This window comes from Anolis sagrei, chromosome 3 (genome assembly GCF_037176765.1).
Source record: "Anolis sagrei isolate rAnoSag1 chromosome 3, rAnoSag1.mat, whole genome shotgun sequence".
In the NCBI taxonomy this organism is placed as follows: Eukaryota; Metazoa; Chordata; class Lepidosauria; order Squamata; family Dactyloidae; genus Anolis; species Anolis sagrei.
Genome location: NC_090023.1, coordinates 53,416,189 through 53,433,743, shown reverse-complemented (window position 1 = coordinate 53,433,743; position 17,555 = coordinate 53,416,189). Strand labels below are relative to the sequence as shown.

Below are 17,555 nucleotides of genomic sequence, written 5' to 3'. Positions count from 1 at the left end.
CTGCACCAGACCAACCAGCAAACAAACAAACAACAAATAGTCAATGTTTTTAAAATGAAAAGAACTTACTAAGGCACACTGTACGTGGGAGCCTTTTTCTACTTTACTAAAAAAAGAGAGAAAGGTTCTGTTGGGCGTAAGCTGAATGTACATTCCAGCCAGTGAATGTTCAGGTATTAGATATGTAAGCAATAACCAGGTGTGCAAGATCTAACACACAGGGGAGTTACGTTCCTCTGTAGTACAATCCAAGATCATGTACGAACACATAATCTGTACCATGTCTCAGTTCAGTTTGAGCCTTCGAATATTATTACACAGGTCATAATACTTTAAAGGCAGTATTTTTACAAGCTTTATCACCTTTAAACAGACAACAATTACTTTTTTAAAAATACATAAAGACAATAGAACAAAAAGAAAGGCAAAAGGGATTTTAATAACAATTTTTTACTCATAATCATAAACTATATTCATCAAACAATAAATATAGCCAAAAGTTAATTTCTCATATTTTGAATGGTACTATCCACTTTCAGAACAACTAAATCAATCTCTAGTCTACTCTGAACATTCAGACTATGGTCATATTTTACACTAGTCATTACTGCTATTATCATTATTACTAAAGGAAACTAAAAGTGTTTGCTCTTCACTGCAAAAAGGTTTGAAACAATTTTGCATCAAATATCAAATGAAAAGTAGATTTCTACTTTAACTAGATAAATATTATTCAAATCAGGTATTCCCAGTAGTCTTTCTTAATAAATACAGAAGGTAGTTAGGCAGGTTCCTACATGCTCTAAAGAAGCTAGTATTTCAAGAAAACGGTGTTCATTGGATGCTGATTTGTTGGAAACTCACCAATGCCTTTGGAAGGCTAAAGAAATAAGCAGGAACTATAGGAAAATATTGCAAGTGACAAGTTGTGCTAGATACGACAATAATCCATGCATACTGATTTGTAATAATAATAATAATAATAATAATAATAATAATTTTTATTTGTTACCCCCCCCCCCACCATCTCCCCAATGGGGACTCGGAGCGGCTTACATGAGGCCAAGCCCAAATGACAATTACAATAAAGAAAACCAAAAACACAAACCGAAAACACGAACAATAAACAATAACATAATAGTTAAATAAAACACACGAATACATAACAATATGAAAAATAAAGAATTTGTACCACTCTTCATGACACAACGTCAACATATTTTGGTAAGATATCACAAAACAATATTAAGAAAACACATCTTAATATTTTTGGCGTTCTTCTTGAGCCTTTCTTTCTTCCAATGCTTTTTTCTCTGAAGGAAGACCTCTATCTATTAGCTCCTGGAAATCTGATAAAGGGTCTCCATACCATACATGGAGAATAACACAATTTGCCGAATGAAAATAGAGGAATGTGACAGCCAAACTTCAGCTAATGTAATTCTACGACAAGCACAGTCTCAAGGAGAGTTTTATATGAAATGCATATACTGAGTTGCTGCATACTGAGCTGTTGTGAGATCTTGTTTGCACAAGCACAGAAATTACCCCTAGGCCTCACTCATTCACTTTGCCTGGGAGAATATGCTGATGCCCATGAATTAAACTGGTAAGTGGATGTGGGCAGACCTGATTTGTTATGTTTTGAGCATGCTAAGTCCAAATCGGTTCACACCAGGTTGCATTTCCACCTCTTGACAAAAAAAAGCTCTTGAAACATAAAATGCTTTAACTAAGGATGGAGGAACAAAGCAATCTTCAAGCAATAAGATGTTAGAAATAATAATGTGAAGAATCTACAACATCTATGATATTGATATGGTGAGCTGTCTTCTTTGAAAAAACTATGCCACAGGACAAGTTTCCTTCCGTGATTGAAGCCATACATTGCAGATTTAGATCTGTTTCTTTCAAATAGAAACAACAGGCATCAGGTATCAAATCTGACTACCACTTGAATCAAAGAGTTGAACATCCCACAGACCAATATCATTCTCCATGTTTCTTTCATCTTTATCTAAACAAAAACTAGCCATGGCTTCATATGTCTCAAGGATTAAATGTAATTGCCTATTTCACAGCTGCAGGATATTCTACATGCATGCAGTCATATAAATGCAAGGATCTTTTTAAAAAAAAAAAAATCCTAGAACCACAGAATGTAAATATAGGAACAGTATGCATATTGCATGTGTATTTTTTACATTATGTACAATCTTAGCTTGTAGTTAAGTGAAAAACTACAGCAAGACGTAACTGTTCAGAAGAGGTTTGTCACTGCCTCCGTCTGAGGCTGAGAAGATGTGACTTGCACAAGGTTATCAATTGAGTTTAATGGTTGAGCAGGGATTATTTTTCCTTTTATTCCTAATAAAAGTCCCAAGAAAAAAATTATAAACCTGAACTTCATGCTCTATAGACCAGTGGTTCTCAACCTGTGGGTCCCCAGATGTTTTGGCCTTCAACTCCCAGAAATCCTAACAGCTGGTAAACTGGCTGGGATTTCTGGGAGTTGTAGGCCAATCAGAGGCACAATGAGACAAGAAATACATGATGAACTAACAGTGCTTTTGAGTTACTTAATATATAAGTCAATATTTGGAGAATGTTAAATAAGGCATATCTGACACCATCATGTTTTGCTTCTCCAGCCTTATTTTGGCTTGCCGTTACCTTCAGCCTGAGGTGGTAATACCTTTGCCTCAGAATATCAGTACTCCTTCCCAGATGCATGATCCTCATTGTCCTGTCACATCAGAACATGAAGCACATAGATTTTAAGTGGTTTCGCCAACTAATTATTATTCAATACAACATGCTAGACCCTACATTTTAAAATCCTTTCATTCTCTTTCTTCCACTAAACAGGAACTTACCAGAACTCCAGCGTCACAACATTGTGCTGATCATCCTGGAGATGGTTTCAGAAGCCCTTTGTGAATAAATCACAATCACCTGAAAGAAGACCATAGTTTTACTAAGAAAAATAGACATCAGAATGTATGATCAGTCCAGCCCTGGAAAAAGGCCAAGGCCTCATTTAATGCTAACAAATTAGAAAGTCCCGTCAAAATAGGATTGCTTCTGCTTGCCATTGCACCCATGCCAATATCCCTTCGGAAAACAGAGCTTTTGGTCATGCAATCAGGTTCTGGCAAAAATATCAGATCACTTGGACTACACTCCATTGTGAACACAGTCTGACTTAAGAGCATCCAGGACAAAGCAGCTCAATGTCCACTTGTACACTTATCCACGCTACCATCTAAGAACTGGGAGGCAGGTTGTCTGAGACACAGAAAATCAGTCAAGGACACAACTGTCCATCTGGATTTACCAAGAGAGCATTTCATCCACTCAGTGGATGAAAAGAGCAACCATCCTAATTAACTGTACAGTGCAGGTTATGGGACATAAAGGTGAAGAATAGTCCACTGCCTTTAGCAGAATAGTTACTCTAGAACTGTGGTTCCCAACCTGTGGTCCCCAAGAATGAAAATATGGCCCACGGCCTCACCATTACTACACTGTTGCCTCGAAACCATGTGGCAACGAGAGCAACTCATCTTGCGAAGCCCTCTTATAGTGCCAAGGAAACAGGGCTGTTGGGAGGAGAGAGGCTGACTACCCTCAGAAGATTACTACTACCACATCAGCTCTAGATTCTTAAATATAGCTTTCTGTGGGTGAGCAGATGGTGACTACAGGATGGCATATGTTCTGTATCAGAAACTAGAGCTGATGTGATCTATCCAATGCAATTTTCTAAATCAGCACCCCAAATAACCAAACTGAATATAAAGTTGACCAAAAACTGATTCATGACCCTTTTGGTACTAATGTTGGAGAGTGGTCCTTGGTCAAAAAAAAAAAAAAAAGGTTGGGAACTACTGCTCTAGAACAATAGTCAAATCTAAAGGTATATTCCTCCCTATACAAACTTGATCACTGATCATTATTCTAAACTCTTATAGATTATCTTTGCTGATTCGATCAAACCCAAACTATGTACTATGTCCCAGGCCTCAATACAGAATGAATACTTAATGCCTTCTAAAAACATATGCCAAGAGCCAGTGTAGCTGCTTGAGCATTGGATTACAACTCTGGAGTGCAGGGTTCAAAGCTCTGTTCAGCCAACCCGGTGACATTGTGCAGGTCAGACTCTCTTAGCCTCAGTAGAATCATAGAATCATAGAGATGGCACGAGCCATCTAGTCCAACTCCCTGGCATGAAGGGAGAGCACAATCAAAGGCAAAGGAAGGCAAAGGCAAGTCCTCCGAACAAATAAAACACACTTTGGGGTTGGTCAAGGCAAACTGTCACCATCACCAAAGCATATGCCACCTGCAGCCAGGACTATGTAACCCAGAATATTACCACTTACTGTACCCCAATAACAGTTTAGACTTTGAGTCAAATCTAATTTCCTGAGAAGTTTAGAGTTTGTTAATGACTTTGTCTATTTGTGGTGGCATTGGCCAGTTTGGGAAAAGTTCTAGAAGCAGGTAAATACTATTTTACTGTCAACATTCTTGTGTGACCTTTGCCACTTTTAGCTTTTAATACAGGAAAATATGGCTAGTTTTGCTCTTAATAACTATAATTTACAACACTGTACCCAAGCTCAAATCTATTAAAACAAGATGAGACAAAGATAGCTTAACTGATGAGGACCCAAGATTACCTGCCCTCCCAAACTTTCTTCCTAATTTTCCTAATATTTATTTCTTTCTTTTTTCTATTTGTATGAATACTATAGGACTTTGTTTTTGTGCATCTGCTTATAAAAACTTAATAAAATGTAAATATATATATTTTAAAAAAAACATTTAGAGCATTTAGAGATTTACACAAAACTAAGTAAGAAATGCAATTTTTCATATGGACATATGCATGTGTGTAGACACACACAGCAGAAGAGATACTTATACAAACATAATGCCAAAGGCCTGCCATGTATCCTGAGAGATATGACATTCTGCTTCAGCAACAGTACTTCAGCATGAGAGGGGAAAGCTGCACATGGCACATCAAGCAAACCTATCTGCAGCAACAGGGATCCATTCCAGGGGATGCTGCTTTACATCCCAGCAGTATACCACTACACGATTCACACACAGCAGGTGTGGGCAAAATGCAACACACACAACCCCCACCCCTCCCGCCCATTTATATAAGCCCCAGATCTTCCTTTTTGCTGAATTTGGTGCTCTGAGACTGACATCAAAAGTACTGTAGGGGGTGAGGGGTTTTGTTTTACTGTGTTGCTTAAATCAGACTCTATGGGCCTAACATTTTAAAAGAGATTCATGTTTCCAGAAGCTTGCAGAAAATGGAAGTCCTCCTCCCTCTTTCAAACAAAACGAGGGGTTTTTGAATTGAAAAATCTGTTAATGGAAATGCCACATGAAGCATGATCCACAGCAGGTACCAGAGAAAAGAAAACTGGCCAATTAATATTACTTACTCTAATGCAGTGTTTCTCAAACCCTGATCCCCCAAATATTTTGGACTTCCGCTCTCAAGAAATCCCAGTCAGCTTACCAGCTATTAGGAATTGTGGAAGCTGAAGTTCAAAACATCTGGAGTAGCACATTTTGAGAAACACTGGTCTAATGCATACCAAGCAACACCTTTATGGGTGAAACAACACCTCCATATACATACATTTCAGAATTATAGGTTGGGTTTCTGTGATAAACCTGGGACAGTATTAAATGAAGAAGATATATTGCTACAGTGCCTGTTGATAATCTAATTCTCAAGCTCTATAGCTGAGTGCTATCATATAATGCCAATGTAATGCTGACTGTTAAATGGCATGGCAGTCAACAACTAAATGCAGACAGGGTAGGGAGGGCATATATTAATCTGTCCCCCAAAAACATTTTCACTCTTGTATTCTCTTTTTTATTTACATGCTTTAAGAACATATTGTGGATTGTTATGGCACCGAATGGGTGCCAATTTGTAAGCCGTCTTGAGTTGCCTTCGGGCTTGAGAAAGGCGGGATAGAAATATCGTAAATAAATAAAAAATTTCCTGAGCAATGTGACATTATATAGCAAAAGATATATTACATTACTACTCTCTTCATGACTACTGTTTAATGATAGGAAGAAGGGTCTTTTGAATGAACTGGTATAAACATGCACTCATTCTTCAAATGCAAAAATAGTATCAATGGACATGAACACAAGCCCTCTCTTGCTAAGTGCTAGATATGCCACTCCACCTACTGCTACCACTGGCCAGATAGCTCTGATCCCTTTTGCTTTAAAATCATGGCCTGGAACAAACAAACAAACAAACAAACAAAGGAAGGCAGGGGACCAAACACTTCAACTGCACCTCCTAGGTGAGGTCTGACTCAGCAATGTAGATCTCCAAATGTGATCAGGAGACTCACAAAGAGGGGAGAAATGTTATAAGATCAAAAGTTGTTTCTCTTTCACTGCTTGAGTATTTGTGTTGCAGCTGCTGAACATTCCTCATTACTGCCTCAACATCTCATTCAAGCTCTTTACAGGCAGCCCTCCAAACTGTGCCAGCCAGGCTACAAGCAAGGTCATGATCTCTGGCTAGGAGAACCATCTGGTTGCAAGTAAGAAGGTCTGATCAGGGCATGGATGAGAAAACACTTGGGAATACTATGCATGCTTCCCTGGCTTCCATGGTGGAAGAAATGTGAGAAACAGAATGCACTGAAATATATAAATTAAAGGAACCCAGTGGACTTTGGAAAGTTCTTTGATCAACAGTTATATAATAGATGTTCAACCTATTTTTCACAAGCTGATGACCTCCAGATGTGTTGGATTAAAATTCCCAATAGCCCCAAGCCAGCTTGTTCATTGGCTATGGTCAAGGACATCTGGAGGGCATCAGATTGGGGGGGAGAAAGCTGGTCAACATGAATCAGAAATGCCTTGGTAAAAAAATAAGCCTGTTTCTCTGCTCTTTGCAGTTTTCAACAGCACAAAAACCCTGAAGAAACAGGAGAATTGTAAGTTCATCAATGGATTTTCATTTCAGAAGTTTCTTCATCTCTGGATTTCTTCATTCAATTGTAAACCCCTCCACTAATCTCCCTTCTTTCTCACTCCCCACTTCCTTAAGAAGGACATTAAGTATGGGAGAATTACTCAGGAGTTCCCATTCTGTCAGGTTCAGAGAATTCCATCTTCTCACCAAGAGCTTAAGAAGAGGTTTCTTACAGACAATTGTTTCTTTAGACAATTATGGTTGGAGTTAAAATTTACTCGAAAGGGAAGAGACAATGATCCAGGGGTCATAGTAGATCACAAAAACATCAGTCAACTGTGTGCGATAAGGTAGCAAAAAATCTAATGCAATTCTATTTTTTTATTAGTTATTTATTAATTTTCCTTTTACAATGAAAGAGGGAGAACAATCATTCAGATAGAAAGATTGGAAAGGATAGGTAGGTATGTCGTATAGTAGAGAAGGAGTGTGTGAGTGAGGTGAGGGGGGTTGGGGAGGTAGGAAAGGGTAGGGGATTGGTGAGGGGGCCAGGAAAAGAGCAGGGAAGAAGGCATGGGGAGGAGGTGGGGGAATTGGTCTTCTGTTCAGTCCGCAGAGAGATGTTCATCTGATTATGTAGTTCTTCTGTTGGTTATATCTGTCCTTATTAGTTGGATCATAGCACTTTAAATATCTAACTTAATTTTTTCTCTAAAATAATCTCCTAGAAATTTCCAGTTTATCTGTTTTATTTTCTTCTGCTCCTCTAACATGTATGAGAGCTTGTCCAGATCTCTAAATTCCAATATTTTTTTAATCCATTCCTCCTTTGTTGGGGTTTCTTTATCTTTCCATTTTTGCGCAATTAATATTCTCGCCGCCGTGGAAAGGTAGAAGAAATTTTTTTCTTCATTTCTTTTGAGGTCTAAATCTATTATATTCAGTAAGTAGTATTCCGGTTTCATATGGAATTTTACCTTAATTATATTTTGTGTATGTTTGTGAACTTGCAGCCAATTTTTTTTTATTTTCTTGCATTGCCAAAATAAATGGTAGTATGTTCCGGCCTCTTTTCTACACTTCCAGCAAGTTCCGTTGCAATTCTTATTGAATTTGGCGAGTTGCACAGGTGTTAGGTGCCATCGATAAAAGATTTTGTACCAGTTTTCTGTAGTGCTACTAGCTCTTGTATATTTTAGCTTGACTTTCCAGACTTGCTCCCATTCTTTTAGCATTATTGAGTGGCCTATATCTCTGGCCCACTTGATCATATTGTCTTTAATAAGTTCTTTCTCGGTGCTCCACTCTAATAAAGTTTGGTACAAAATTTTAATCAGTTTTCTTTCTTTTTTCATTATAATATCCCAACTAGTGTCTTTTTCATTGAATCCTATTTTCTGGTCTTCTTTAAAGCATGCTTTTATTTGTTGATATTGGAACCAGCCTATTTCTTTATCTTCCTCTTTGAGTTCTTCTATGGGCTTCAATTTCCATTCGTTATTGGTCTTTACAAGTATTTGTTTATAATTAAGCCATCTGTTCCTAGGGATTTCTCTTTTATGATATGCCTCTACTGGGGATAACCACATAGGTGTTTTTTTATAAAAGAAATTTTTATATTTATTCCAGATTTTTAGTAGGGATGACCTTATGTAATGATTGGTGAAGTTTCTTTCTATTCCAGCTTTCCCGTGCCATAGATAGGCGTGCCACCCCCTTCTGATGTCATGTCCCTCTAGGGTTAGTATTTTCTTTTGTTCAAGGGTCGCCCATGTTTTTACCCAGGATAGGGCACTTGCCTCGTAATATAATTGTATGTCCGGTAAAGCCAGTCCTCCCCTGTTTTTGGCGTCTATAAGATTTTTGAACTTAATCCTAGGTTTTTTCCCATCCCATATAAAATTCATGATGTCCTTGTTCCATTTCTTAAAGCACGCTCCTGTCTTTATAATAGGAATCATTTGAAATAAAAAAGTCATTTTGGGTAGGATATTCATTTTAATAACTGAAATTTTACCTAGAATTGAGAGGTTTAGGTACTTCCAGTTTTTAAGCTTTTTTTGTAGAGTATCCCATATCTTTTCGTAGTTATCTTTGAATAGATGTCTGTTTGAGGTGGAGATTATGATGCCTAAATACTTGACCTTTTTAACTACCTCTATCCCAATCTAATGCAATTCTAGACTGCATCAACAGAATTGCAGTATTTAGTTCAAGAAAAGTAATAGTGCCACAGTCTTTTGGGTTGTCTTTACTTGTGGGTATCACAGAGTATGTTGGATTCAGTGGAAGAAAACCAAGGTGACCAAAAAAAGAGGGGGGGAAAAGAAAAGGAGAAGGGAAATGAAAAAAAGAAATGTGGCAGTCCCTTTAAGCCTAACAGGTTTTTAATTTTGCACACGCTTTCATAAATATAAAAAGTGACTGGGAATCAGACATATGAACCATCAAACCAAGCTTGGCCCGAGGAAGCTAAAATTAAACGCTGTACATTAACTACCTTCAAATACATAAAGGGCCTTTTCATGGAAGATGGAGGAAGTTTGTTTTCTTCAACTACAGGATGCAATCAACATGAAGAAGAAAATCCTACAATAAATGCTATTTGACACTGGAATGGACTACCTCAGAAGCTGATGGTCCCTTCTTGACTGCCTGAGGTTGGCTGGACCAATAAGCAACAAGCAGAGGCAGTTTAAGCATGGGGGTTACTGAGAATGAATGGAATAAAAGGCATCCTAAGTCAGATCGAAATGTGGTAGCCAGCTAAATAGTCTAATGCCTCTCTGACAGTACATGGGGTGGTGGCTTGGCTCTCTTTCTAAGAAGCTAGACGGAGGACTCAGGCACTATATACCTATGCTGGGCTGCAACCTTCCACCTGATTATATTTTATTGCCAAGTGAGCAACACATGGACAAACACCCATCCTTTGTAAGTGCCGGCTGTCCCCAGCGAAACTGCTACTGCTTGCCATATTTCTGCAGTGCAACAGCCAACACCTCCACTTTTAAAAGAAAAATGGAAGGAGCACATTCCTTGTTTAAAAGCAGAATCATTCTCTAATAACCCCAATACTTCTTGTAAACAAGATGTATGCAAATTTGAAACACCCTGTATATTCCTTCCTTCTGTGTGTGGGGGGGGGGGGGGGGAGGACAGTACAAAGGCAAATGTGTTTTTTTTAATTAACTTTTAAAAACAAAGCTTTTTAAGCATTTTATAAAAAAAACACGTCGTTATTTTTTGCCAGTGATGTTCCACAAAACATCATCCACATAAGTTGCCCAGACTTGCTTTACAGCCACCTTTTTATTTGATTATATGGACAAGTCTGAAGAACAACAATTTTAAATTAATATACTTCAGAATGTATCGTCGTTGTTTCCATGGCCATATGAATAGACTGCATGGTTCCAGTATTATGTAGAATTTCAAAGATGAAATAAATGGTCCTACCTCCTTACACTTTATCCAGCAGTGGGAATCCTACCAGCTAGACATGCACAAAGAGGTTTTAATTTTATAAGTTTCTCTGCCAGCTTTTATTTATTTCAACTATTTCTTTGTCCTGTTCTCACACTCAGTTGAGCCCTTTTTTCCTTTAAGAATAAGGATTTCTTTATCCCAGTATCTGTTTTTTTCCCTTTCTTCCACACCTTGCCTTCTTACAGGATTATTGTTCTTACAAGAGAAGGGGAAACCTTGTTCTAAATACCCTATATGTTATTCCAGGTAAAATGTGGTTACATGATTGTTCTACCTCCCAAAACTACATCTTTCATATGTACCAGACTAAAATGCCCATCAACCACAGTCAACATACAAGACCACCCAGCATATTATCTAGTCAAAAGGATGGTATTTTACTGTTTATGTGTGAGTTCTGTTTGAACCTGTCAACAGGGATCTCAGAAGAGCATCATCTGATAGATCGTGTTTTCCAGAACAGACTTGCTGACCATGTTCAATGTGGGATTCCACTAACATTTTCTCTCAATCTGATGTGTCCAATTTTCTTAACCTTACCAATTCCACACTGATCTTCCACTTGTGTCCAACAATTTTTCTCCCTTCCCTCCATTTGTTTGTTCTATTTAACCTTGCAGAATTATTAGTGAGATCTATATCATTCTACATCTGTTTACAATGGTATTTTTTATTAAAAAGAAAAAATAATAGTGTGGTGGAAAGGTTGTATCATGGGTACAGGGAAAGGGGGAAGACAGCTGAATTACGGCAGTGCTTGCTTATTGCTGTATGCAGATTGACTCTTCTGTGCACAGCGACTAAGTGGCAGTGCTGGCATGCAGCTCCATATGACAAAGGGATATCAGATGCGTTGTCAGGAATGGTGAGTGAGTAGTTGTCAGAGATGCTGCAATCCCTTTCTTGAAGGGCCATCATTTCCCTGTCAACATATCTGCTACAAGTACACAGAATGCCAATAGAACTATGAAGTTATTAGCTGTCCACTGTAGTAATAAGAATGGAGTCTTTTTTTTGTTAATGACAGCACTAATCGCCAAGAAAGTACAGTATATACTTGAGTATAAGCCGACCCGAATATAAGCCAAGGTACCTAATTTTACCACAAAAAACTAGGAAAACCTATTGACTTGAGTGTAAGCCAGGGGTGGGAAATGCAGCAGCTACTGTTAAGTTTCAAAATAAAAATAGATGCCAATAAAATTACATTAATTGAGGTATCAGTAGGTTAAATGTTTTTGAATATTTACATAAAACTGTAATTTAAAACTGTCCAATTCTGATTAAACCATTATTCTTTCTTCAATGTAAATATGCTTACGTATCCTTCCAATAATCACCATAGTTTATATTCACTATATGTTTGGGGGGAAATGCTGTGTGTATATGAAGAAGGGAAAGTGCCAAGAAAGGAGGAAAGGGAGGCGCACGCTGCACTGAGAGAGGAGAGAAAGGCATGCGCTGCCCGAGAGAGGAGAGGAAGGAGCTAGGTTGCTTTGTGGAAGAAGCCCTTCTTACTGGGGAAGAGAGAATGGATGAGGTGTGAAAGGGGGGCTGGAAATTGGAAAAGGTTTGGATGGAAAGAGGGACTGGAAAAGTGGGAAAGACCCGAAGAGGAGAGGAAGAGGAGAGGAAGAGGAGAGGAAGGCGCACGAGAGAGAGGAGGTCTCTCCTCCTCTCTCGGCAAAGCAACCCAGTTTTCCTTTCTTTCCCTCCTTTTTCCTTTCTTTCTTTCCTTCTCTTCAATTCCTTCTTTCCCATCTTTCCTTTTCTTTAACTTCCCTCCCACCTCCTTTCCCCACTTCCTCCCTTTCCGCACTCCTTCCCTCTCTTTTTTCTTTCTTTTTTCTCCCCTTCTACCACCAAAACTCCATAAATTACACTTCGGAATCAATGGGGAGATAATGAAAGAAGGGCTTCTTTCAGCCCCACGCCCCTGGTGGTACAATGGGTTAAACCCCTGTGCCAGCAGGACTGAAGACCAACAGGCCGGAGGTTTGAATCCAGGCAGAGTGCAGATGAGTTCCCTCTGTCAGCTCCAGCTCCCCATGCGGGAACATGAGAAAAGCCTCCCACATGGTTGGTAAAACATCAATACATCTGGGCATCCCCTGGACAACGTCCTTGCAGATGGCCAATTCTCTCACACCAGAAGCAACTTGCAGTTTCTAAGTAAGTCCTGACACAAACAAAAAAAAGCCCCACGCTTTCCCACCAGAACCCTCACTTGAGCATAAGTCAAGGGGGGCTTTTTCAGCCTTAAAAAGGACTGAAAATTTGGCTAATATATGGTAAATACAGTCAATAATTTGTACTTCCATGTCAGACATTCATCAACACACCTTTCTGTAACTGGATGACCATCAAATGTTTCACACTTCAGCTTTCATGATTTCTCAGATTAGCCATATTAGCTAGGGCTGATGGACAGATAGCATCCAAAATATCTAAAAGGCAGCAGTGTTGGGGTGGCTAGCCGAGTAAGCATCTAATGAATTCCAGATTATTTCATACACACATAAAATATGGGCTGTGCTGAAAAGTGTCTAAATATATAGTCTTTCTCCTTAAACATCTCTATTATTATGACCCAACAACAGAAAAATAAACTACACATGATAGGATTTGTTAATGCTAAGACTGCCAAATACAAACATGCATATAAATATTATGAGTGAAAACCTGCATTCACAAAATTGTCAAGTGAAGACGGCTCGATAAAATTGCATATGCAAAAGTTGTTGTAGATTCATTCATTTTCTCTTTTAATCACTATGCAAGCATTCACCAAAATCTGAAACAATTATCAGTTCATATAAACAAGTTTCATGAGAGAGGAGCAAATTTAAGGGACAGAATCTAGGGTGATAGAATTCAGAACCACCCTGAAAACAAGACATCAGAAAAAAAGTTTTTAAAATCTATTATTTAACACAACTGGAGTACTTTAGTAAAAAAAATTGAGGAGACATGTGAACATTATTGTAATACTTTGCACAATTTCTTTATCTGCAATTTTTAGAAGTGAGTTTATGGAACAAGTTCCAACCTATATTAATGCACTATCACTTCATTTTAATGTTGCAATACCTTCCATAATTTTGTTATTCATTAAGAATTACAAATCTTGCATCAATCGTTAGTTCTCTGAAGCTATAAAGTCATGTAAATTTGAGCAAATATGTTTTTGACTAGTAGAAGATAAGCAAGAGATTTTCAAAGCTTGGTGTTAAAACACTGGGCTAGAATGAGTAGCTTGAACAAGTGGATGCTGTAACAACTTCTACCAGAATCTGCTTCAAACAAGCCTCCAGAGCTAGAATTGTAAAAGATGGATTCACTGACATTTGAGGCACTAGCCAGCAGTTAATGTCCAATAATCTGAGGGTAGATAAGTAGACCTGGTGTTTTTTATGGTTTAGTGGGAGATATTGCAGCAAACACTGAAGTATAAATGGCACAATAAAGAAGTCGTAATAAATCGATAAGAGACTCAGTTAAGACCAACAAGACTCAATAAGAGCAATAAAGGCAAACTGTTACACGTTCAACTAATCCCTACGAGGGGTAGGATTAGAAACTATTAAGATATGAAATGAAGTAAGTGATCTAATTAACAAACTAGCATTACAGGCTCTCCCCCTAGCTAGGAACATCAGTACATTTCAACGTTAGCAGGTTGTACTGAAAGAGTTCCCCATTGTTATCACAGTTGTTTGCATTGCTGAGGAATCAGTCACTTGCCTCACCATAATACATACATGTTAAGGAAGACTTCAGCACTGCAGAAATGGTGCTAAAGATAAACACAGTGTACAAATTAGCACTCTGTTTTGTGCTGCTATCCCAGGAGAATCTGTGGTTTGATTTTACCACCTGTACCTAACCCTCAAATTCCCCAGTCTACTCTTCAAACCGATCAACATAATTTCCCTTGTGACTTGTGGGAGCTGGCTTAGCTGAACCAGCATGTTCGACAATAATACCAAATGTGAGGCTGGAGGGAAGCCCCTACAACTAAAAGATGGCCAATGTACAGTTTGAATGTTGTGAGATATTATGTGCAAATCTGCCATTGACTCACCTGTAAACTTAAGGCGATTCCATTAATTTCATAGGATTTTCATAGGCAAGGAATACTCAAGAGGTGGTTTTGCCAGATATACTAGGATTATGTTTTCCACTACTGTTCTGTTTGAACACAGTTTAGATCACCTATGAAAGAAAAGTGTGGAAAATATCAGAGGTCTGAGATCAATTTTCTTCTATACATTATAAGCCTATCAGTGTGAGTTTCTGTCCACTTTCATATCAAGATGGTACATTCAATAGCCAAAAGAAGTTGAAGGTTCAGCCACCCAATTTGCCTTGAAATTCTTTAATTTATACATTCAAGCAAAGACAATGCTGTCATAACCGTTCAGAGATACAAAAACCTCAAATTAACCATAGAAATGCATATAAAGTTCAAACTAAACATGAAACCACAGAAGAAACCTGAAAACTCAATCAAGTAATAATAAGTATACCATCTGTTAGAGAAAATGTCTCAAGAACTACTGTTCTACTGACGTTCTTAGTTGTTAAACATTGGGTCTCAATTACAAAGTCTTATCAGACCACTTATAGGATGAACCAAGAATATCTGTGTTGTTCCCTTCATTAAATCCCTTTCAATCTCTTCAACAAAGAAACAAAAACAAAAGAATGATATTATCACAACTGAGCTGAGGGGAGGGAGGTAAATCTTTTCCAGCATCTTTTTCTTATTGGTTGTCTTACTTGAGTCTGTTACCATTAGCTGTGGCATGTTTTCAGCTATCCAGACTATACTACAACTATTTTTACCTTCTCTCAATGGTCAGTACCATAAAGCAGTTGTGAGCCATTTTTGTGCTGCACGTGTTCTTTTGACTTGCATAGTATTACAAGATTTTATTGTGTTCCTGAATTTCAACACCAGTATGAGGTCATTGAGAGAAATAATCCAGTGCATTTCATTTCACAGCCACCAATATAAAGATGATCTGCGGCTATGCTTTTTTCATCCCAAAATCTCAGGGAGGCTGAGCAAATTCTGAACAGGTATCTAAAACACTGGAGAAAATGAGGGAGAACAACCTCAAACTTAATCTAGGAAAAATGAAGGGGAAGTCAGTGGATCTAGTCTGTGGCACAAAATGAGTTCTCCTTTTCAAAGACCAGTTTTGTATTATAAGGCTGTTGCTGAACTCACTGATATCTGTAATGGCCAGAGGTGCTTTTCAAAAGCTCCTCTGTATATCTGCTACATCTTACTGGGCACGGCTGGCTTCTCATTGGTTACCTCCAAATTAAACTGCTACAAAATACATTATGCTTTGCCACTTCACAAGTGGTCCAAAACCTACAGCAAGTACAAAATACAGCCTCCTGTTTGCTGATGGCACCTAAAAAGTATTCAGAGACATAGCCATATTACTGGGGAATATTAGTATGCAAAGGGGCTTTCTCGCAGCTTAGAGACTAAGAGAACCAAGATGGTAGCTTATGGTTTGTATAAATTAAAGCTATTTCCCACTTTTTGAGAAAACAAACCCTTCCTGAAACATTGTGATTAGAAACAAAATAAAATTGCACCTACCCCCGAGAAGGGTCACATTCAGTATTAAACAGTGCAAATGGAATGTGGTACTGTTCTGCCTATCCCTGCATTAAGATCTAGATGAGTGTCCTTCTTGAATGCCTGCTGTTAAGATTAATCAGCCCGACATGCACAAAGGAAACAGCCTTCTTGCTGGACTTCCTTCTAACAGGCATATTCCTCACACTTTCAATAAAAAAAAAAACCCTTGAAGACCTCTTTTTTCACTGTTGCCTTCGAACAACTTGCTTTCTAGCCCAACAATCTCAAAATTAATGCACACAGAATTGCTTTTTATGATGTTTATTATATTCATTTGTTTTGTGACTGCATGATACAAGTTACCTATGCATGATATGGTGACTATCATGCAGTTTTCTTGGCAAGTGTTGTTCGACATAGGAAAAAGGGTGATTTGCCCAAAGCCATCTAGATTTCCATGGCCAAAAAAGTTGCAGTCCAGCGTCTGAACAACTACAACATGTTGACTGCATTACAAATTATCTGGAAACCTAAAACTACTCCAAAATGTAAACTTTTTACTGCCAGTTAGTTGTCCATGTTCATCTTTTGGGAAGGGAGTTAGTCACACATCCAGCACCCACAAATAGCACAGTGTAGTGGGGGAGGCACCCAAGAAATAGGACATAAGAGTGAGGGGAGAGCTGAATCCAGCTCAGAAAGAATTTTTAAAAAGACTTGCTGGGGAAGATTTCCCTCTCCCTTTCTGGTTCCTTTGTTAAGTGAGCAGAAGGTGTGCTGACAACCTTGGAAGTGTCTGGGATGTCTGCTTCTTCCAATGGGGCTTGTGCAAGATGACTTCTATCTCTCCCCGCCTCCAAGTCAGATTGCCTATGAAAGCATGGATGTGCATTTGAAAAAAAAATACTCTAAGAATGTAAGAATGTCATAAAACCTGAGAAAAGAATGTAAAGACAGAATCTAAACAAGGCCACATTACATTTCCGTTCCATGGCTGTTATGTTTAGTGCAACTAAGTGCCAAGTAACACCTCGCAGAGAAACAACTAACTCTTATGGACTTTGTAAAATGCCACTTTTATCTTCTTTAGTTACATTAGAACAACACAATCAGTACCTCTTCTGGAAAGATCTTAATAATATGCCATAATAATTATCTCTTTTGAATTATGGGTCTTCTGGGCAATGAACCAACCTCTTACAATATAATACCATAATTCCTTTGTAGCCCTTGGAGCAAAGGAAGCTATAGCTAGAATTTTTTAGAAAAGAAACGCCAGTGTGAAACTGGGTCCTTGTATGATGTTGCCTTTTCAACATCAGAGCATTAACTCACTAGTACAGAGCTATCTATTTTGATGGAAAGACATTCTCCAGTTCCAACAAGAAAAAAGACCTTTCTAACTCCCCAACCATTATACTGTAAATGCTAGGGAGTAAACTTGTAGTCTTCTACAGTCAACACAAATGCTCC

The 17,555-nt window shown here is 38.3% G+C and overlaps 1 protein-coding gene across 11 annotated transcripts in view; it reads right to left on the bottom strand.

Moving 5' to 3' along the window:
- The window catches only part of LOC132771951 (uncharacterized), a 164,920-nt gene that overhangs the window by 18,870 nt on the left and 128,495 nt on the right, over positions 1-17,555 (bottom strand). For 6 of the 11 annotated variants that reach the window (XM_067466670.1, XM_067466672.1, XM_060770561.2 and 3 more), the window contains 2 exons: positions 14,562-14,692; positions 2,877-2,955 (listed from right to left, as the gene is read on the bottom strand). The gene's annotated coding sequence lies outside the window, so the exon portion shown is untranslated. The remainder of the gene's footprint in view (positions 1-2,876; positions 2,956-14,561; positions 14,693-17,555) is intronic. The other 5 variants (XM_067466673.1, XM_067466675.1, XM_060770562.2 and 2 more) reach the window with 1 other exon arrangement.